Below are 22,925 nucleotides of genomic sequence, written 5' to 3'. Positions count from 1 at the left end.
CGCTATACAAATAAACTCTCCTTGCCTTAACTCCACAGACGGCACAAGACGGCGCGTTTTTTTCGCTATTTATAATGTCATAACCCGAGGGAGCAGGAATCTGGAGGAGCCTGTAAGTCTGCATGAGGTCATGGTGATAAAGCTACGCTGACATCATATCAGTGCAGGATATTGGGTAAGAAAAAAAAAAAAAAAAGGGACAGCGGAAACTCTCTCTCTCTCTCTCTGTGACCGCTTCACTGTTTGTTTATGTCTCATCATAAACATCGGTTCACTTTAAGAGGATTTGCCAATTATCATTCCACAGAGTGAGCGAGTTTCTGTCGAGCTCGATCTACTGTGGCCATTTAATTGGCACAGTAAGAAGACAGGAAACCGGCTTTGCCACTGTTAAAGTATATTAAAAAAACAAATTGTTTTAATTGATTTGACAGGTGATGCACAAAACCACTTAGTTCAGCTGTGAACAAATGATCGTTTACACTCGGGCTGAAACAACGATTCGAGTGACTGATCAATTACTGAGTGTTTTTAAGAAATTAAAGCAAGTTTTCTGATTGTTTCAGCTTCTTAAATGTGAATATGTTCTGGTTTCTTTGCTCCAATATCACAAAGAACCCATTAAAATTCAATCATTTTGTGGTTTGTGGACAAAACAAGACATTAGAGAAGATGATAATTTCCGTGTTTATGACATTGTATGGACCAAACGATTACACGGATTATGAAAATAATCGTTAGTTTCAAGCCTAATTTACACGGTCTATTATTTTTCTCAATTAAATGAGCTGCTATCATTCATAAAATGTGATAAAAAAAATAGTGGAAAACTGTGATTATTGCTTCCAAATACCAAGATAGCGTCAACCTAAAGTGGATTGTTATGTTTTTATTTTATTTAAAGACCAGATTATCAAAATACTTGACTGATAATTCATCGATTGATTGCCAAAGGTGTCGAATCAGCTTTTCTGAGAAGATCCCATGACTTTGAAAGCCTCACAAATCGATAACCACAGAGGAAGTGAGGGATTTCATCTCAGTATTTTGTGTGCAAAGTGAACGACGGCGTTATTAATATACCTGTCTGTAGAGTAAGGTTCTGTTCTTGGGCTTGTGGTGCTGAGTGTAGCAGCGACCCAGAGCGGCCAGGTCCTTCATGATGGAGTTCAGCGCCTCTTCATCATCTTTAAAAACAACAACAACAACAAGAACAACAACAAGACGACACACATATCAGTTATTGGATGATAAAATCACCGCGCACAGAAACAAAGGCTTCACATGTGTTGATATTTCGTAAGTGGTTTGTTTTGGAGCCTCGTGATGGATGAGGCAACACCTGGTCCTCGTCGCTTCCTGTGACTGATGCTAATCTGAGGAGTTTTCCACCAGTGAAAATATTCCATTGATTTCCCCCTCTCTCTCTCTCTCTCTCTGTGTTACCTTACCAACGTGTAACAATATATTCTTTATCAGAGAAGACAAGACATCAGGAAATGAAGTGGACTCGCCGCCGCCGCGTGTGTGTGAACGTGCCAAATCTTTAACGTCAACCGATCGCTATCGCGTTCGCGCGAGGAATTCCTGTGGAATAAAACCCCCCCGACAATGCGGATTTGAGAGCGCGGAAGGTGTTCAATAACGCAGCGTGTGACAGGTGATCTGTCATTTGTTGGCATTTGTTGTGTGTGTAATAATAGAGCACGGCTTAAATAAACAGCAGATTGTTCTAGTGGGACAAACAAAGGTTCCACTCAAGTTTGAAGAGAGTGTAAGGACAGCTTTCACTTACGGAAGAGGATTAGGGCCACACAGGAAATAAGAGTTCTGACTTTAAAACTCAGAATTCTGACTTTATTCTCAGAATTCTATCTCTAAACTCAGTTCAATTCTGAGTTTGAAGTCAGAATTCTAAGTTTAAAGTCAGAATTCAGAATTCTGGGCACCCATAGTTCTGAGTTTGAAGTCAGAATTTTGAGTTTAAAGTCAGAATTCTGAGTTTTTAAAGTCAGAATTCTGAAACCATAACCTTTATTTTGGAAAATTTGATTTTAAAACTGTATACAGGTTTCCCGTATTTTCCAGATGAAGCAAGTCCAGTGTGATTAGGGCACTTTACATGTCATTTTATACTAATAGAGAGATTAAAGAGCTGCTTTATCTAAGATAAAGATAAGATAATCCCCCTTTAGTCCCAAAATAGGGATAGAGAAGGAGAGACGGTCAATAAACATGCATTTTTTTACATCTGTGAATGTACTATGTAGAGAAATAATCAGTGATAAACCAGAAAATAATACAACACGAGTTTGACATTTACAGTGTAAAGATTGCACTGAATACATTATACGGGTGATTTTGTACATAGTTGATGATCTTTTCTTTTGGTTTGTGACATGGTTCAGAATAAAAAAAGATGCTGAGGGTTTTTAAAAAAACAGGAAACGTAGATTAATTTAGAATTCACTCCAAAAAAAAAGTCAAGTCTTTGAATGCTCATTAAAAAGTTCCTCAGCATCCTTCTCCATCACACACACACACACACACACTCATGTGTAAAAAGGGGGCACTCGCACAGATGAGCATGTCAGACATTAACATATGAAGAGACTTTAATGGAACCAATTACCTGAGTGCGGTGATTACAATATAAAGGTCTCTGACCTCTGCTCCAGGCCGTCTCTCACATGAGCGGTGGAAGAATTAATTAAAAACACACACACACACACACACACATACACACACGAGCCAGAACTGTGTGAAAAAGCAGCACCTGCAGGAAAGACTGCATTCTTCATGTGTAACCGTTGGGGAATGTCATTCACAGAACAAGTGTGTCCGTTGCACGAGGAGCAGATGGAGTACGAGGTGACTTTTGATCTGGTTTTTTGAGCTGCGAGTCTCTCGTGGCCGACCATAAGCCCGGCAACGTTAGGGTCACCAGGGGTCAAAAACCTGGACAACGAGTGGTATTCAGCGTGGATGTTTTTCGACGTAAAGTAAGACGAGGATCTCTGGTTTCCTCCCACAGACCAAGAACATGCAGATTTAGGCGAATCTGACTCTAAATTGACCGTATGGTCGATTGTCTCTCTTGGCGCTTTTCCACTACGTGGTACCGGCACGGCTCGACTCGGTTACGTTATTATTTTTTTTGCTTTTCCGTTAGCGATAGTACCCGGGTACTTTTTTTAGTGCATGTTCTAGCTGAGCCAATACTTTACTACTACTACTATATACACTACCGTTCAAAAGTTTGGGCCCTTCTATGCAATTTTTGTTGTGTTTTCCATTAAAAGTCACACTTTTATTCATTAAAAGAGTTGCAAAATGAATAGAAAATATAGTCAAGACATTGACAAGATTAGAAATAATGTTTTTTTTTCAAAGCAAAACTGTTTTCAGCTGTGCTAACATCATTGCACAAGGGTTTTCTAATCATCCAATAGCCTTCTAACGCGATTAGCAAACACAATGTACCATTAGAACACTGGAAATGGGCCTCTATACACCTATGTACGCATTACATTAAAAACCAGACGTTTGCATCTAGAATAGTCGTTTACCACATTAACAATGTATAGAGTGTATTTCTGATTCATTCAGTGTTATATTCATTAAAAAAAAGTGTTTTTCCTTCAAAAAACAAGGAAATTTTTAAGCGACCCCAAACCTTTGAACAATAGTGTATACGTCGTCAGACTGCCGGTCACTGAGAAGAGTCATGATGAGCGTGACGTCCGACTTAAGAATCAAAACGAACAATGCCCGAACTGTAGATCAGATTAAAATCCTGAAAACCTAATCTCCAACATTTAGCAAAGGAAACGTCTAAAATCTCAATATTTAACAGAGGAGTCTGGTATATTTATCCACGGCACTGCTGATCGCGAGCGGCGTCGCAAACCCTGCCGCTGTATTTCAGTCCAGGTTGATTTATATTTAGTTTATACATTAATTTGATTTAAAATCATTGTCGTACAGTACATTGGCCTTCAAATTCATGGATTTCGGCCACAGAAAAACTATACGATTGACCTCTATGGCAACCTATAAGCATGATAATATGTCCTTTCGGACGGAGCTTTAACCCATTGACTACTGTCTTCTCCTCCAGCATCTTTGCCTCAGAGGTGGTCGTCGTCTTTATTTGTCGAACCCGATATAGCAGCAGGAATGAGGCGAGCGGAGGAGATGACGTAACTCGGCTGAGCTGCACACACTCCCTGTGCTCACAGAAAAGCTCAATGAGGCAGCGCGATAAGAAAGAAGGAAGAAAAGTTACACCCGCAGTGCAAATAGGGGAAAAAAAGGAAAGAGGCTGATGAGGCTTATGAAATGAATGAAGGCAAAAGAAAACGTGGGCTGGTTCTGAGCGAAAGAGCCGAACGAGCAAAGGTGGAAGTGATACCATACGTTTACTTCGACATCTTCCAGTCATTTAAACTCATATTTTCTACCTCAAACGAAACAATAACAAAAGATGGAATAATGGAGCTTTGGCTCTCTTTTTTCTCTGTGCCCTTTCAAATTAGAAGCATCCCCATCAAGGCTTTAATTATTGAGTACAGAGAAATAATTAAAAGCATTTAAAAGGTTTATATTCTAATATATGGTGACCTTTTGAAGGCTCCATATACATTACATTCATTTTTAAATGCAGAAATGTTACATATTGTGTCTTTAACTGTGTGAAAATCAGCAAAAGAAACTAAAGAAAACACACACACTGCCTGGGAGGAGGCTGCATGTTGACGGTGTGTGTGGTCGCTGGAAGGGCACAAGTGAAAAGAGTCAGTGTGAGGTCAAACTTCATGTTCATGTTGTAAAGGTCTACATTTCACCCACAAGGGATCGGAAAGAAGTGGGAAGTGTGTGGGTTTTTTTTTTTTTACGACGTAGCCGTGCTGTAAAAGGCGTCATTATGTGGTCAGGGTTAAGATTAGCAGTACCTGAGCATCGTCGCTATAAAAATATATATCTATATATTTTTTTTTTTTACAGACACTGTGTTTTGTTTTGTTTTATGTAGGGCTTATTTTTGGATTATGGATTATTTTTGTCAGCGAATATTCCACCAATTTGTTTTCGATTAAGCGAGGACGCAATTAATTGGTAATAAACAATTGGTATTGTACGTGTTGTATGTGTGTAATATGTGTGTGTGTGTGTGATGCTTTAATCCTGCGGGATTAGGGTTTGGCTGTGAGTGTACAGTGTTTTTATTTATTCTATTTTTTTTTATTCCTTTTATTTATCTATCTTTTAACTGATGTGACCGTACTCTGACTGTGCACCTTAATTTCGTTGCTCACATGTGTATAATGACAATAAAGTATCTTGAATTTTGCAAACCCAAAATTATTATTATTATTTTTTTTAAATCCGATTACTTGATTAATCGAGGAATGATCGCTAGAATACTCGATTACAAATACGATTCAATAGCTGCAGCCAGAGTAAGCTACATTAAATCAGCTAACATCATTGTGTACGTTAGCGTGTGCCGCTCTTATTTAAGCGTGAAACGGTCCCGCACTTTGGACATTTCCTCCAGCTAAAATCCGGACGTGCGGTGCGCGTCCGCTAAAACGGTCCGTGTGGAACAATGCAACATTGTATCCATCGTCTGACCACATTATCCTCCACTGTAGCCAATCCTGGCTGACCTAAGACACGGCACAGCACGGCACGGGTTGGTTTTCCACTACAACATAGTACCGACTCACACGGGGTGGGCGGAGTCATCACTGCGCGGCTGCATGAAACTGCCGTGACGTTGTTTAACACGCGACACACACACACACAAATGAGTGACTAGTGACTTAATCATTAGAATCAGTTGATTAACGTTAAGTTAGCGCTGTCGCTAAATACACCAGACTCCTGTTAAATATTGCGATTTTAAGATATTTCCCTGGCAATTGTTGGAGATTAAACCACATTTTCAAGATTGTTAAGTCTTTTTAACTCATCTACAGTTCGGCATTGTTCGGCTTTGATTCTCGTGTCTGACGTCTCTTCCTGTGACCAATCAATAGCCTGCAGTCTGGCGACCTAACGCATAGGATCGCCTCAGCTTGCTTGGAACCTCCCAAGAGCAGGTATGCTAGTGGAAACACTCAATATTCAGCGTCCAATTAACTTGTGCATGTTTTTTGAACATGCAAATCTCGAGACCAGAGAAGCTCAGTTGTGTTTTTGCAGCAAGAATGAATGAGCCGAGGATCCGCAGGTGATTATGAATGAATGACGCCACAATGCAGCCACGTAGTGATACTCAAACAGGCGTGTGTGTGTGTGTGTGTGTGTGTGTGTGCGACAAAAAACTGACATGGCATTACTCATTATTAAAACGATAGCATCAACAACAACAATGACTGTGTTGCCTGGTAACGCGGCATTTTGTCTGTGTTTGCTGAACACATCCGTAACACATATCGTCAGGGAACTAAACGCCGTGATGCCCCTGCAGCTCAAGGACAACCGTAACAAAAACGACGTGTTTTCCAGACCTCGTAACACACCGCCGCACACACACGGTTGTTTATATTACACGTGTCAGCATAACTGCTTGACCAGGTCCGTTTCTCTATGAAACAGGAAGGAACTGAGTCACTGGCTCTTCTGTGGAGCTGGAGCTGGAGCTAACCGCGTTGTTCCACATCCAGGAAAATGAATGGCTTTTTGATTGAATCATTTAAAGATAAACATGAGGGTAAAAGGCCAGAGCTGCACTGAGACCACACCAAGAATAATGCAACACTTGTTTCTTGTATATGCTGGAACACATTAATACACACATATGTAATTATATACTATAACTCAAATGGCCTTATGGGGCCACCTAGTCTGCTCAAGTAAAAAAAAAAGTACATTTTGTGAGGAAAAACAAAGTTAATCTGTTCAGAAGCAACGTGGGCGATATTAGCTTCTAATTATATCACAATATTCCATCATGTAGCAAAAATAACAATATTTTTTTTAGAATTTCAAAATAAAAGTGTTTGTTTGGATAGGGAGTGATATATAGCTTGATAAATTGAAATTGAAATTGATTAATTAATCTGCAAATATCAAAAACAGACATTTAAACTTGATATTGAGTGACAAGTTTGAGACCCCTGATGTAGATATTTAATATTTAAGGAAAAATATCATCAAATTTGATATTCATAAATGTTGCACGGTAAAAAATATACTATATAATATATAATTAAAATAATGCTACATTAAAATCTTTTATCGACAAATGTCCCTAATGCACAAAAATGCTAATTATATGATAAAGTCCGTAAAGTAAATATCTGAACTACCAAAACACCATAGAGTACAAAGTGCAATATGAATAGTAAAAGCAATAATAAGCGTAATGGAATTGAAATATTGTGCAAGTGCTTGATTTTATTGGCTACTTTTTGTCACATGATGATTTTACAGCACTGTGTTAAAGGGCTCCACCAGTTATGACACAAATGCTGTGTCAAAACAGGGGAATATTTACAGTTATTTTAGGACTTTTAAAGGCCAAAAATCACCCAGATCACTGTTCGCCTGTGAGTTAGTGACCACTGCCCTGAAAACACATCCTCAATCTGTGTTCCTCACTCTTCTGTCTCAGATTGTGAGTGTTGTTTTCAGTCGAACTGACATCCCTGTGCACTCTCCGCAGTCAAGGATACAAAACAAACAGTCGCCTGGATGTGTGTGTGTGTGTGTGTGTGTGTGGATGCCTCTATGAAGGCCTGTGTGCTGCAATCTATGGATAATAAGGCAGAGAGAAGACGGGTGGGAGGGGTTGGTGAGGCTGTGAGTGTGTGAGAAATGCGTGGTGGTTCTAATGGCAGCTTAAAAAAAAGCAGAAGTCATTACATCACTGAGGTCTGGATTATGGACGCAGTCGTGGAAACAGTGGGGTGTCGTCGCTGGCAAACCCCAATTTTAAGTTTAGGAGGCTGGGGACAACAGGAGCCCGAGCGGCGACCTGTTATCACGTGGACCTGAGCCTCTTGTTGTGTCTTGAGTGAAAATAAAGAATAAAGAAAAAAGGGGAATTCCAAGGAAGCAAAGAAGAGAGAGCGATTTCACAATGTGGGGCGATTGCTAAGCATTGCATCACCGTTTTTTTTTTCTTCTGTTTTTCTTCAGGCTTAAAAGGAGTGCGAGACAGTCGGGAACTCTCGTCTGAGATAGTTTACATAAACAAGAGTCGGTCTGAAGTCGCCTCAACGGCCACCGCGGCTAGTTTTGCACGCTAACAACGTATATATGTGTAAGGGCCAGCAGACTCTGTGTGTGTGTGTGTGTGTGTGTGTGTGTGTGTAAGGCAGAGCTGCCTGAATGAAGACATTGAGGGGGATTTCCTGGTGCTGAGAGGACGCATCACGGCAAAGGCATCCAGCAGCTGGAGCCAAAATGTGTCCTCACTCTGCGTGAAGCAGCGCAGGCCGAGCTTTGCCTACGCATGACTGACACACACACATTCAGGCCTAAACACACACACACACACACACACACACACACGGGCCGACACAACTCGTCGCTTATCAAAAGTGCAATTCCAGGCTAATTCGACACTTAATGGGTGTAATGATTAAACCGCGCTGGAGTTAATCTTTCACCGGCAATAACTCTGTCGTAATGCAGCGCATGCGTGCGGGGTTTGTTTGTATAAAGTCCGTGGTCTCACTGTGGGGAACGTCTGCGAATGTTGTTTCCATTCGATATCTGAAGGCGGTGACGTTCCAACCTCTCGGGGAGGGGACTGTGCTTATCTTACCACTGCAATGTGAAGGGATTTTGTTTAAAGGAATAAAGAATCTGAATTTCCTGACCAATCCTATAGTTACAGGTCAAATATTATATGGTGATCTATTATTTTTTATTCTTATACAGGCCTGTATAATTTTATATTTGTGTCCCTGGGTGCTAACTAGGGCTGGGCGATATGGCCTCAAATCAGTATCACGATATATTGAGCAGTTCACCTCGATAACGATAAATTAACGATAAGTGTGAAGTTGCTAAATGACGTCATCGCATAATTTGCATAATTGAACATTTGCCTGATATAAGCATATCGGTACTGACACATATCAAACATAACACATATACGTATATTTATGTATATACCTACACACACAGCCAAAAACGACTTTTATTTATTAATTTTTTTATTCATTCGATAACGGCAAAATGACGTCGATTATCATTGTAAATTTCCATAACGATAACTTTCCGATATATCGTCTAACCCTAGTGCTAACATCAAAAACAAACCAGAGAAAGTTGCGTGCACTCAGTAACTATAGATTGTGTATAGTATAGACTGTTTTTCTATGTATGTTTGTATGTATTTTGTCCTATTTTATTATTTCCTTTTGTAATACTTTTTATTAATAATTAATTAAGTCAGTAAATAAATAAATAATTTAATGATTCAATTAATTAATTAATCAATTAATTATTTTAGTTTTTAATCTGTTTTTTTAATACTGCCAGTTGTTCTTGGATTTGTGAATATACATTGTTTGTTGAAACTAAATAAAAATATATATAAAAAAATAAAATAATCATAATAAAATATATAATATATAATATCATATATGTATATAATATGGAGTCTACATGGAGACTTTTATTCTGAAAAAAACAGATCCTTAACGTTGTATCTGTGTTTGACTTCCTGTCCTGCTTGTTCTGAATTCTGATAAAGATAACTTTTTGTGGGATATTAGAAAAGCTTCTCGACTAAAAAGTCTGTTGTGAAAGTTGTCAGAATATCAAACTATTTTGCTGACAGCAGCTTTAAAACAACTTTTACGAACACTTATGAAGCCTGTTAAGACGTAAAAAAAAGTGTCAAAAATATCCAAAGATACACGTGTGGTGACATTTGTTGTATGTTTGTTTTTACCTTGTGAGTTCCTGTGCGGTCCGGGTCCATTTTGGAGACCATCATCTATAACAGAAAGAAAGAGCATCATTGGAAAGAGGCCAAAAAAAATACTGTATAATTACTCTGTGCTTGGTAATGAGTGGAGGAATTAACTTAATGTATTCCTTGAATATTTTAAGTGTGGTTTGCATAGACAAATTCATGTAGCAAACGAAAGGACGACGCTAAACCAAGTAGAAGCAGATTTCCCACGGTCCTATTCCCAATATTTTATTCTCCTAAGGTCCTGTTTGAATAAAAATTACACTTCCTTCAACCTTTTAAGTGATTTCGTAGTCCTTTAATTCCATTTCTGGCTAGCATTAAGTGCTATAGTACAAAATGGGATATAAAAAAAACACAGGATTGACCCATTTGAAGCCTTCAGGTCACGTGTGCATGCAAATTCAGTGAAGTTGGAGTGAATGGAATAACACAGTGCATATGTGTGTGTTTGTGAAACAACATTTTGCATATACAGTGACAGAGTGTGAAGGACATTAACAACATTTAGGCCTTGTAGGTGCAAGTATGTGCAACCTTGCTGTGTTGAAATCATGCATCATGCACTATAACCTGCATGTGCAAAATCAAGTATTTCCACAATCTAAATAGACCAAAAATAGACCCTTTTTAGTTTTCCTCACACTGTTTTTTTTGTGCATGAACTTAACTCTACAGGTGGTTTTTGAAAAACAATCCTACTCACCCATGTTTACTGTCATCATCAGGAAGTGGCCCTGTTGAACTCGAGCACAGAGCTCAACTTCTCAACTCCGTGAGCAAAGATTTCAACCCTGAGAGGAGGGAAAAAGAAACAAAGTGGGTTTTTTTCTTTTAAACATCCAAGAAGAACCAAAGCGCCACTTTCCTTCAACATAATATTTCTGCGATTGCACAAAAACAATGACAAAACAGGACGCAGGTGGCAGTTTCAACACAAAGCCCTTTATTTTTGGCCCCACTTCTTTTATTTATTTAATCTCTATTTAACCAGGACGCTCTCTTGAGGTTCAAACACATCCCCTTTTTTTTTTTTTTTTTGGAAAAAAACTCCTGGCAAACAAACAAAAACACCACAACGACAGCCAAAAGCTGTCCCCCGTAAAATGTCTATTTCTCTGTGTTTGATGACACGGAAGCCCCGGGTGCCCTCCAGATCCCACGGTGCAAGCGGAATGCGAGCGTTTTTTTTTTTTTGCACTCAGGTAAAGACAATGGGGCAAAACTTCAAAGACAAAGCCAGAGTTCATGCACACAAAGCAGAAAAGAGCTCGTCACATCCCCCATAATTGAGTCTTTTACGTCTGACGGTCGTGTTCGACTCTAATAAACAGCAGCTGAGGAGAAAATGCAGCTGTGAAACACTTTCCATAACCCTCCTCCTCCTCTGATTATTTACACTATTAACCATTAGTTCTTGTTTCTCTTTAAGATGAAGGCAACATCCTGTAGTAAGCTAAAATATCACATTTGCTTTTTTTTTTAAATGCAGGCCGAGCAAAAGGGGAACAGGAACCAGAGACAGAGAGTTGTCCGGTGTCTTTAAAACATGGAAATGATCATGTTCTGGAAGGTCTCGTTTCGTCCACAAACCAAAATGATTCAGTTTTAATGGATTCTTTGAGCAAAGAAACCAGAAAATACTATATTATATTTATAATATAGTATATTATTATACATTGACATTTAAGAAGCTGAAACAATCAGAAAACATAATAATTATGAACAGCCTCTAAATTCTGGGGTCTCAAACTTGCGTCTCGTGGGCCAAACGCGGCCCACCAGTCGATGTCCTGTGGCCCGACACTTATTTTGAAATTCAGCATTTAATGATATATAAGCTTGCCTAGTGTTTTAACTACAATTGTCTACATGTATGCCGATTTCACGTTTTAATTCTGTTTTTGTTATTTACAGATTCATTTTGCGTCCTAAATGAGGCTATATATCAAAACAAACACTTTTACTTTGAAATGGTGTGCCACGTCATCCTCGATATTTGTAATTGCAACAGCATGATGGATTATCAAGATATAATCTTCATTTCTAATCACTAAACCGTTCATTTTCACCAGAATTGTTGGAGTTTTTTGTTTCCACTTGACCCAACCCTTCCTGACAGACTAGAAGTTCATTTTGAGTGTGAGGCCCCTGCTCTAATTCATACAAGTGACTCAACAACTACATTTTACACACTCAACCTTTAAAGTAAGTTTATCTTTATTGCTGAAATGCAGTGTAAGAATAGAACACAAGCATTCAAAGGTCAACAGATCAGAGAATGCACTCGTATCAGCTGTAAAAACAGTATCTATGCAAAGTTTGTTTACTTTGATCAAAATGATCAGGAAACATCAGCAATGGTACATTTCTAAAAAGGAGGAAAAAGCACTTATCTTTCTAAAAATGACATAAAATCAACCTTTAAACTGCAAAACAAAAGCAACAAAGAGGCTATTTGCAAGCGATGATATTGCATCTCTTTGAACAGGACGTATGGAAGCACGTATGGAAGCTCAGATATTCATAGAAGCACTTTACAACAGGAACACAACGTGCTGAAGAGCAATTACGATCATGGCGTTGCTCTGCATAAAGAAACAAAACAAAGGATCCTTTTAAATAACGACAGCATCAAAGCGACTGTATATAAATCTGTGAACATGTACATTTCAGAGTCTTGTGTTCCGACACCAGTTCTCACTGAAGAAACTAAAGAGCCTCCAGAGAAATGAAAGGCAACAACAACAACAACTCCCCTGACACTTGAGTTGAAACATTCTTAACTTATCTGTCTGTGATGCACATCTTTGTGTTTCTTTAAAGCCTGCATCACAGTACATATGTCTTTTTTTACACACCAGCCTGTGCACTGAGACACAGAACTCTTCTCTTCTGTTTTAGCTTGAAAGCGTTTCATAAAGACAGCACTGAAGATGGAGCAATTTAAAGGCTGCAGGGGGGGGGGGGGTGGTGGTCAGGGACTCTGCTGCGTCTGAACATGGGAACACGTTTTATTACACTTGCAGTTGGAGGCAAAATCACAACAGTTCATGTTTACCACTACCAGTCTGAGCTAAATCACTTTTACATCACTGAAAGCACGGCCTGGAGGGGCAGACTCCTTCAACAGACAAAGGGATGTGAATGGTGTGTTCCTCAGCTATAAAAGTTTAGCCCTCGCCATGCTCTGGGTCTTTATTCATCTTCAATTACTCGTGTGTTGACTAACCTTTTCTTTGTAAAGAAAATAAAACCTCATCGGCCGGCAGAAGTCTCTATTTCATTCTTCACCAGCAGCAGAATAGAGAATTTCCACAACGATACCAATATCACTTGCAATTCTTATCCAAACAACGTCACAATTTGACACTGCATACACTGGTGTCCTTATGAAGTCACCTGTTGTGCAGTTATGCAAACATGTTGCATCCACCCAATTGCAGCCATGCTGAGGCTGAGACCCATGCATTTGGAGACAGAAGTTTTCTTTTTGTGGGTGCCCCTGTGTATAAAGGTGTTACCTCTTCCCTTTCTGCTATGATATAAAAGTTTGGAGTCACCTATACAATTTTTTGGCGTTTTCCATCTCACTTTTATTCATCAAAAGAGTTGCAAAATGAATAGAAAATATAGTCTAGACATTGAAAATATTAGAAATAATGATTTTTATTCAAAATAAAGAAGCAGCTAAACTGTGTTCAGCTGTGCTAACATCATTGCACAAGGGTTTTCAAATCATCCAATACCCTTCTAATTAGAACACTGGAAATGGGCCTCTATACACCTATGTACATATTCCATTAAAAACCAGACGTTTGCAGCTAGAATAGTCGTTTACCACATTAACAATGTATAGAGTGTATTTCTGATTCATTTAATGTTATATTCAATGATAAAAAGATAAGAATAAGGACATTTCTAAGAAGCCCCAAACTTTTCAACGGTAATGTATACAAAAAAGGGATGCTCTCTCTCTGCATTAGGCTGTGCTCGTACGGTGCTACCGACCACACATGAAAGAGATGAGGAGCAGCCACAGGACAGGTGGCCGTCAAACACCGAGCCACCGGCTCTGCTGATGCTACACACACACACACACACACACACACACACACACACACACATGAATGCGTACATGCTCGCATGGGAGCAGAGCAGCCCCTGTGTCCTGTGCCAGTGAGTGGCCAGATGGCCCATCTGCTTCGCCCCACTGCCCAGCGTGAGACCAGGCTCGTGGTCGCCCACTGATCGCCAGCCCACCTGTCTTGGCAGTCGGGGCAATGTGACAGCCCCGCTAGTTGAAGATCAAATGCTAATCGCGTGGCCACTCTTGTTGCTCTGCTGCTGCCACACATTCTCCAGGAGGAGACAGTCTGTCTCTCTATTATGGACACTACGGCTCAAAAATTTGGGGTCACTTGTCCTCACCAACGTCCTTATTTTTGAAGGAAAAGCACTTTTTTTTCAATGAATATAACATTAAATGAATCAGAAATACACTCTATACATTGTTAATGTGGTAAACGACTAGTCTAGCTGCAAACGTCTGGTTTTTAATGGAATATAGGTATACTATATACATATATATAGGTGTAGAGAGGCCCATTTTCCCATTTCCAGTGTTCTAATGGTACATTGTGTTTGCTAATCGCGTTTGATGGCTATTGGATGATTAGAAAACCCTTGAAAACCCTTGTGCAATCATATTATTTTGAATAAAAATCATTATTTATAATCTTGTCAATGTCTTGGCTATATTTTCTATTCATTTTGCAACTCTTTTGATGAATAAAAGTGTGACTTTTAATGGAAAACATAACAGAAATTGTAAAGGTGACCCCAAACTTTTGAACGGTAGTGTATATATATATATATATATATATAAATATGTGTGTGAAGTAAATGCTCAAGTAAATAGGGATGTGAATCTTTGGTTGGCTCACGATTCGATTCGATTCCGATTCTTAGGGTCACGATTCGATTCAAAATCTATTCTCGATTCAACCGATTCGAATTGTTCAAGCCAGACAAAGCAGATCTTCCCAAAACCACACACACATTTTTATTACTTTTGATGGAATGATTGAGCAGAAACCAGCCAAGACTACGCATGCGAGCAAATACATGCACGTCTTCTTTCAGCTCCGTTACATCACTTTCTCGCTAAGTAAACAACAGTGTGGCTGCAGCTCGGTCTCCGAGGGAAACTCCCACCTCTCACATGAGAAAGACGTGGAGGAGGAGGAGGACCTGCTGCTCTGCAGCTGCACCGATCACCTCATCTCTGACATCACTCTCGCGGAGTCCCAAAAAAAAAAAAAAAATCGACTTTGAAATCTACTTTAAGTGGAGGAGACGAAAAACAGCTGCGAGAGTTTGATCAATCGGGTCAGAACAGATCCAGTGAAGGAGGCTCCTGGACGTTCTTGTCCTGCTCATTTGACAAAGGTATAACAAGCACTTGTTTTATATAAAAGTAAAAGTGCTGTTTTTTTTTGTTAAAGGTTGTCTCCATAATAAAACCTCACAACAAATCCGCAGATTCTGATGAGATCACCTTAATCACAACGAGACGGCGAGCTAGTCACAATACCCGACAGGCTGTCTGAATTTTAATATGGGCAGGAAGAGAGAGGAGTGATTAGTGAGCTGTGAGTATTTAGGCGACTTATTTTTTTTTTTTTTTTATATATTATTTAAAGGATAGCAGCGGGGGTGTCCTGTCTGCTGGACGTTTGCCAAAGACCAAGCTGTGGCCACCCCACATGAGTCAGAACAGGGTTATACACGCCGATTCTGGGAAGTAAGACAATACTCTGTGTCCTCCTGCACACACACAAACACACACACACACACACACACTGGCTGAGGGCTTTCAAAGACGTCTGGGTGGTGGGAGAACATCCCTTCACTCCACATGGGGTTACTGTACTCATTTATCATGACCTTGTTGTGCCCGCCCTCATTCTTTCTATCGGTTTTGTTTCAAAGACGAGGTTTAATGATGTTTTCTGGTAGTGAAGCTCTGATTTATACACTACTACACTTAGAAATGTCCTTATTTTTTAAAGGAAAAGCACTTTTTTTCCAATGAATATAACATTAAATGAATCAGAAATACACTCCATACATTGTTAATGTGGTAAATGACTATTCCAGCTGCAAACGTATGGTTTTTGATGGAATATACATAGGTGTATAGAGGCCCATTTCCAGTGTTTTAATGGTACATTGTGTTTGCTAATCGCTAATCGAAGGCTATTGGATTATGTTAGCACAGCTGAAAACAGTTTCGCTGGTTCTTTATTTGGAATAAAAATCATTATTTCTAATCTCGTCAATGTCTTGACTATATTTTCTATTCATTTTGCAACTCTTTTGATGAATAAAAGTGTGACTTTTAATGGAAAACACCAAAAAAAAATGTTAGGTCCCTTTTGGTACAAAGCCATTATTTACACATCTCCCTTCAACTGTTGATGCATATTCAATTTGAAGCACTGCTCTCAAGAGCGTCAGAGGTTTAAGGGCTCGTCTTACATGGTATTATTTGAACTAAAAAGCCGACATTAGAGAGGAAAAGAGCATAAAAAATGTCCCATAGAGTTTCATTTGCTCGTTTTGTCCATAATCTTAAATCCGCATATTTGAAAATCCAGAAACGTGGACGATATTTAACATTTTGGAAGCTGGTTGATTTGTCTGTAATTTCATTTTGTTGACAGAATTTGGTGCGGACTAATTCCCTAACGGTGCATACACAATAACTCATCGGTGCCCGTATCGTTTTAACATTTAAACGGCCACGAAAGAACACGGAACAATTTAAAAACTTAACACAAAAGTAAGACATCGAACAATTAGTGTAGAAATGTCATCGTAAAGTAGCAGCTCAAGTTCAAATGAGCTATGTTGCAACTTCTGGATTTGAAACTTACCAAAAACCAAAAACACAGTTGACCCGTAGCTCCTACTGTATGTCAACCATGAACTAAAAATGTTGGTTTTCTCCATGAACTTTGGTGCAGGAGAGTAAGAGCTTACAAACTTCAGCTTTGAGTTGCCAATAAGGCGATTTAACGGCAAGAAAAATAGCACTGAACATGTCAGCACTTGTGTTCAAGTGCTATTCAAAAAAGGTCAAATATATATTTAGTTCATATTCAGTAATAAGACATGGCTCGTGTATTATGTGTGAAAAAGAACTGGTGGTTTCTTTGCCTCACAGTTTGAATCAGTGAAAATCCAGGGGAAGCCGTTGGTTTTTAATGAGGACACAAAGGAGCGTAATATGAACAAGTGGACGCTGCACGTTAACGCGATCGACTGGTACCAATCACACTCCAGTGTTAAGAGGACGGTCCTCAGTGAAAGTGATGGCTCTATTAGCGCGGAGATAAGTAGAGCTGTCTCACATTATCATTAGCGACACACAACCGGGGCTAAAAATACCCCGGAATGAACGATGAGCGACTCTCCCGACAACGTCCACAATATATATCCACTCGCCAGATCGCCGGGACTATATTCTCCCCCCGAGAGAGAGAGAGAGAGAGAGAGGGATCTCGGCACAATCTGTGGAGTAAGCGTTTCTTTCCATTACGCGGTGACATGCTATTACAAGCACATCCATTCATTGTGTTTCCTCCACCCAACGGCAGCCATGCAGAGACTGAATGTCAAACAGCTGTGTGAGAGGGACAAGACAAGAGGAAAAGTATGTCTGCTTCACCTTTGACAGCAGGGCTGTCCAAACTTGCTATAACAAGGGCCAAATTTGATAAAGATTTCTTTCTATAGATTTCTATAGATTTCTGGGATTTCTTAGATTTGGAGATGTAACCAAATCTAAGTCACGCAGGAGTGAACAAATGAAACAATTCTGCATTTCTTTCACATCTGGAGTCAGATATCATAATGACATAATAAGGTAACAGGAAATGACATGCGATTGAGGCCAATTTTCTCCCCCAGTCCCTCCTGGGCCAAAAATAATACAGTATAGAACTGTAGGCTGCGATTGGCCCCCGGGCTGGACTTTGGACATGCCTGTTTTACAGTATCTGCGAAGAGCGACATGAAAAACGCTAAAAACTAGAGCGATTATTTTCATAATCGATTACTCTGTCGATCATTTTCTCGATGAACCGTTCGGTCCATTGGAAAACGTTGATCGGTGTTTGTCAAACCGGGAAATGACAATGTTTTTTCGAATGTCTTTGTTTTTGTCCACAAACCAAAATGATTCAGTTTTGATGATTTCTTTGTCATGTGGAGCAACTAAATTAATAAAATATTCACATTTAAGAAGCTAAAACAATCAGAAATCTTGTTTTAATCATGAAAAAAGCTATCAAAATAGTGGACAATGAGTCGTTTCAGCTCTACTAAAAACTACTTTTTTATCGTAATATCTACATGCATGAGATCCAGTTGATGTCAGTGGAGGTTTTTGTCCTCTCAGTGTTATTGTGTGACCTAGTCTGGCTGTGTGTTGTCTATCTGGACGTCCTTGCCGGCCCTGGCTCTGCTGCTGCTGCTGCTGATGGCATTGTCCTTACAATCCAGACAAGCAGTGCAGACAAAGCTCTATCAGGACAACTTCCTCTTGCTCTCTGGTAAAGAGAGACAGAGCGGAGGCGGGGGGTCGACTTTATTGGAATTTCACGGGTAAAGAAAGGCACCGCAGAGAGCAGTCAGACCCCTTCACTTTCTCATGTTGTTCTCTCGTTAGGCTTCGTCGTAAACTTGACCAAAGCTGTCTTTTCTAGCCTAACCCAACCCCTAACCCTAGGCAACAAACAAAAAGCAGATTTAGTTTTACATATGTAATGAGGTCATAAATCCAGCGCCGCCGTACAAAAGCGACACAGTCAGCGGTTAAATGTGTCGTACGTCATCTTGGGTGTGCCTGCAAACCTTCTTGGCACACCTGTATTTGTGCAGTGCCAAACTTTGTTCACAGAGCACATGAGCTCAATGCTCTGCGGCAATGTTTCGAGAAGCCGTTTGGTTTCATTCGCTTTATATTCGCAAGGGTTCGAACCTGGTTTAAGTACTTTGCTTTGCTGTACCGACATCATCCAGGAAGCCAGAATCAGGTTTTTAGAAAATGTTCCTCCTCTCATGCTCAGATCTGTAGGATCTGGTCATGTCTGAGAGTCGTTCACCAAAGTATGGCTTCTTTCGAGCCAATCCTGTGGTCAATGGATGATGGTCTGCAAGGATACTTGTCTCTCTGACTGATTTTCCCATCACTGAAGCCCTATTTACAATGGATGCTTTGGTTTTATGGTGTTTTATGGTGTTGGTTCTAGTCGTAGCTAAAAATACACCTGTTAAAATGGTGTTTTTATCTCAACACAACACCACTGCTATGGTCTATGGCTGCTGTAGGCCATCTAGTTCATGCGTTCATGCAAATGTACATTAAAAAGCCAATGAAAATAAGTCCACATAATGTTGATTATGTTTAATGTGTTGCTCCATACAGCCCCGTTCGAGATCTGATCACAGGAAGTGATTCCTTTTATGGCAAGACAAAGAGGGCAACAGCACCAGTGCGCTAGTAAAGCGAGACGTTTCTGCAAACGCGCTAAAGTAAAACTCCAAAATCCCCATTAAGTGTTTCTCCATAAAGGAGAAACGCTTGTCGACTCCGCCACTGCACTGCACTGATGCTGAAAACACAAACTCTCCCTCAGTCAGGTCTGATAGTATTGCTTGACGTAGCAGAAAGTTACACACTGCAGCTTTAATGTAAAGATTTTCAATGATTCTTCAAACCAACAACACTGTACTGCACTGTACTCACAGTAAAATATGACAGTCGAAGGCAAATCTGTTTTCGTTTTCTTGCCGTAACCAGGCAACATCTTAAAACAAAACAGGCCTAAAACAAGGAGGATAATCAGTGTGACTGTATGAGTCACTGTAACCTTTGACCCCCCCCCTCAGCTCCAGGCCTGTAGTCAGTGTGTGTGTGTGTGAGTCTGGCATGTGGTCAGGCTTCTGTGAAGTCAGCAGAACAGATGCAGCATGACGACATCGTCGCACTCCTCGCCGAGTGGACGGCGAGCGACAAAGGGAGGCCACGTCCCCCTTTGAGGAAGACGGCTGAAGCTAATGATTCACAAAAGGAGGTGGAGGTGGAACGCGTCCCCAGAGTCGACAGGAGGGCGTGTGACGGCAGAGTTAATGGATGAACTCTCTCGGAAGTGAGAGCTACTCAAGAGTGGAGAGTGAACTCATGACATAACTGTCCTTTGTAAGAAGTTCAAAGCACGTTCTTACTCTGCAGGTATCGCTTCAACACCACAGCTCAATCACTAGGACTATTACTACTTTTACATTTAAACCAATGTCAATGTTCTCACGCTGCACACAGAGTGAAGATTCTGCAGGTTCACTCACCTGAGAAGTGGGAAAAGTCTAACGTTAGCGTCCTAGCATCTCCCTGGCTAAAAACAGGCAAGAAGAACCAACAAAAAGTCCAGTCTGTAATCCTCATAGTCCCCGACTTTGTGTGTGTAATCTGCAGCAGGATAAGGATGTGTCTTCTTCTGTCACTCACCACACAAGCTCAGCGTGACTCAGTTCCGACTCCCAGCTGTCTGATTTTTGCGCTTTATATATCGTAAAACTGGTTCGAAACTATCAGAAAAACAACTTTATTGTCTTTGTCTAGGAAGAAACTTCAGGCTGTGTTCAGATTAACAAGCAACAATGTTCTAATCTTACTCATTACAGATCAGATTAACAGGTCGGAATCATAACGGCAACATAAACCACTTTGTATTAAAGCGACTCATAGGTAAGATAAAATGTGGTAACACTTTAGATTAGGGAAAACATATTCACCATTAGCTAGGTGCTTACTAACATATAAGTTGCATACTAGCCCTTTATTAGTAATGATTAATCACGTATTAACACCTTATTTTGGAAAAATTGTTATTTATGTCGTAATAGAGGTAGAATAAGGTGTTAATACGTGCTTAAAGAGCAATAATAAAGAGCTAGTATGCTTATATATGTCAGTAAGCACCTAGCTAATTGTGAATACGTGTTCCCTAATCTAAATTACCTTACCGAAAATCTAAATAGAGAACTTCCTCTGTATTTAGTTTTCTTCAATTAGACAGATATCGGGACGTATCGCTATATGTTGATTATCACAGAAATCATTGTATCGCGATTTTTTTGGTATCGTGGACCATGTATCGTAGCGTAAATTACCCTGCAATTCCCAACTAGCAAAACCTAGCACTTGATGAACCTTTGTTGACATTTAGATGGAGAAGCTATCGCTGCAAATCTGTGGGTGAGATTTATCTCATTCATGTTGCGGGGCGACACGTCAACTATGAATCTGACCTATGACCTCACGCTGAAGTGGCACAAATCTTATTTGATTTCTGTGCAGCCCTGGAAAAAAAAATTATCTGATCTGAGAGACATCAACACAGCCTGGCAATCTGAACATCGGCCCTAATTCCAGAACCCATGAAAACACAGACACGCTCGCGTCTCTGTGGCTGGCATCTCTTTCTGTGGGATCCAGTCCTGTTATCAGCCAAATGGATTGTTTTGCTTGAGGCGCACACACACACACACACACACACACATATCTGTGGGCGGTTTCCCACTTTGACAGTTTGACTCTCACTTTAAGGCTATTTCAGAGCCCTGGGGCCAATGCCAACGTGCGTCTGTCAGTTTGCTGGCTCTCAGACTCCGGCGAGGGCACTTCATATTGATTCGAGCGGATAAACAAGACGGTCCTCATTAAAATCTAATTTGGCAGACGTTCTCAAAGGGTCTGCCATCGCAGGGTGGCAAGACGTGTGTGCCGAGCAACGGATGCAGCCTCAGCAGCATCCTCATCATCTCTGCGTGGACAGGGTCAGACTCTTGCAGGGACAAGAGGGGAGGAAGAAAATGAAAGACGGACCTTTTTAGGACAAGAGCTGAGGATTGGGGAGAGCCCTGTTTTGAGTCTGACCGGTGTGAGTCACAGAGGTTTGGAAGTGTGACAGCAAGCAGCGGGAAGAAAAAGGCACAGGAAGGAAGGATGAATGAGTCCACAGGCTGAGAGGGAGGATGACAGCCACTTTCCAGAAGATCCAGACGTCCCTCACACCTCACAAATCCAGCAACTGGCACCGACCATAGACACTCAGAGTCAACACAAACAACAACAAACACAACATTCTCCTAGGAATAAATGGGAGGTGGAGGTTTAGTGTGGATCTGTGCTGTGCCCAAATGAAACTCGAGATACTTTTCATGCAGATTTCTGAGTAATGAAGAAGACTCTTGCAAAGAAAACGGTTTTCTAACTGTTTCCACTTGCAAATAATCACAATAATAAAGGCATTTCCTGTCATGCAGCTTTAGGGTTAATATAATATGCATGAATGTGTTTCTTTGAACATAAATGGTACTTTTTGTGGGTTATTACAAAGATATAACCCTATCAAAACAACTGTTAGCAAACAAATGTAAGGTAAAATAAAGGGTAGTGTTGTTACCTTGTTATCTGCGTGACTTCATGTTCCCGTGAAAGAAACTTCTTATCACTTCTTATCACCGAGAAACGACAGGAAGAGCAGCAGCAGCAGAAGAAGAAGAAGAAGGAGGAGAAAACAATCCAAACAGATGCAGAGCAGATCTTCCCTAAACAGTGGCGCTGGTATCCGGAAACTGCGCTCTGTGCTGAAAGAGCACAAAATTACAAACACAAGCTAAACTCAGTCTCCCTCCCCAGAAACTCTTCTTCGTTTTCCTTCCTCCCGGGCGTTTGTACAATCCAGAGCGGCGGCGGCGTTCGCGTTCACACGGGGAAACAAAGTGCACACGGTCGCTGAGTGTCGGAGGAAAGTTTTTTTTTCCCCTCTCCACAGCCTGCGTTTTCCCTCTGTCTGCGCAAAACACACTCCAAAGCAGCGGAGTTTGTCCCTGGAGCTGCGCCTCTGAT

At 40.4% G+C, this 22,925-nt stretch overlaps 1 long non-coding RNA gene across 1 annotated transcript; it reads right to left on the bottom strand.

Annotated features, from left to right (window-relative positions):
• Nucleotides 1-1,085: 1,085 nt before the first annotated feature.
• LOC310937722 lies at nucleotides 1,086-22,832 on the bottom strand. The gene is made up of 4 exons (XR_014593023.1): nucleotides 22,480-22,832; nucleotides 10,650-10,737; nucleotides 9,920-9,964; nucleotides 1,086-1,187 (listed from the first exon to the last, which is right to left on the bottom strand). It is a non-coding gene; the product is annotated as an uncharacterized lncRNA (long non-coding RNA).
• Between the last annotated feature and the right edge of the window lie 93 nt (nucleotides 22,833-22,925).

Source organism: Microchirus variegatus (assembly GCF_963457635.1).
Source record: "Microchirus variegatus genome assembly, chromosome: 15".
Lineage (NCBI taxonomy): Eukaryota > Metazoa > Chordata > Actinopteri > Pleuronectiformes > Soleidae > Microchirus > Microchirus variegatus.
Note: the sequence above shows the minus strand (reverse complement) of the source record. Positions and strands in the feature narration are given on the sequence as shown.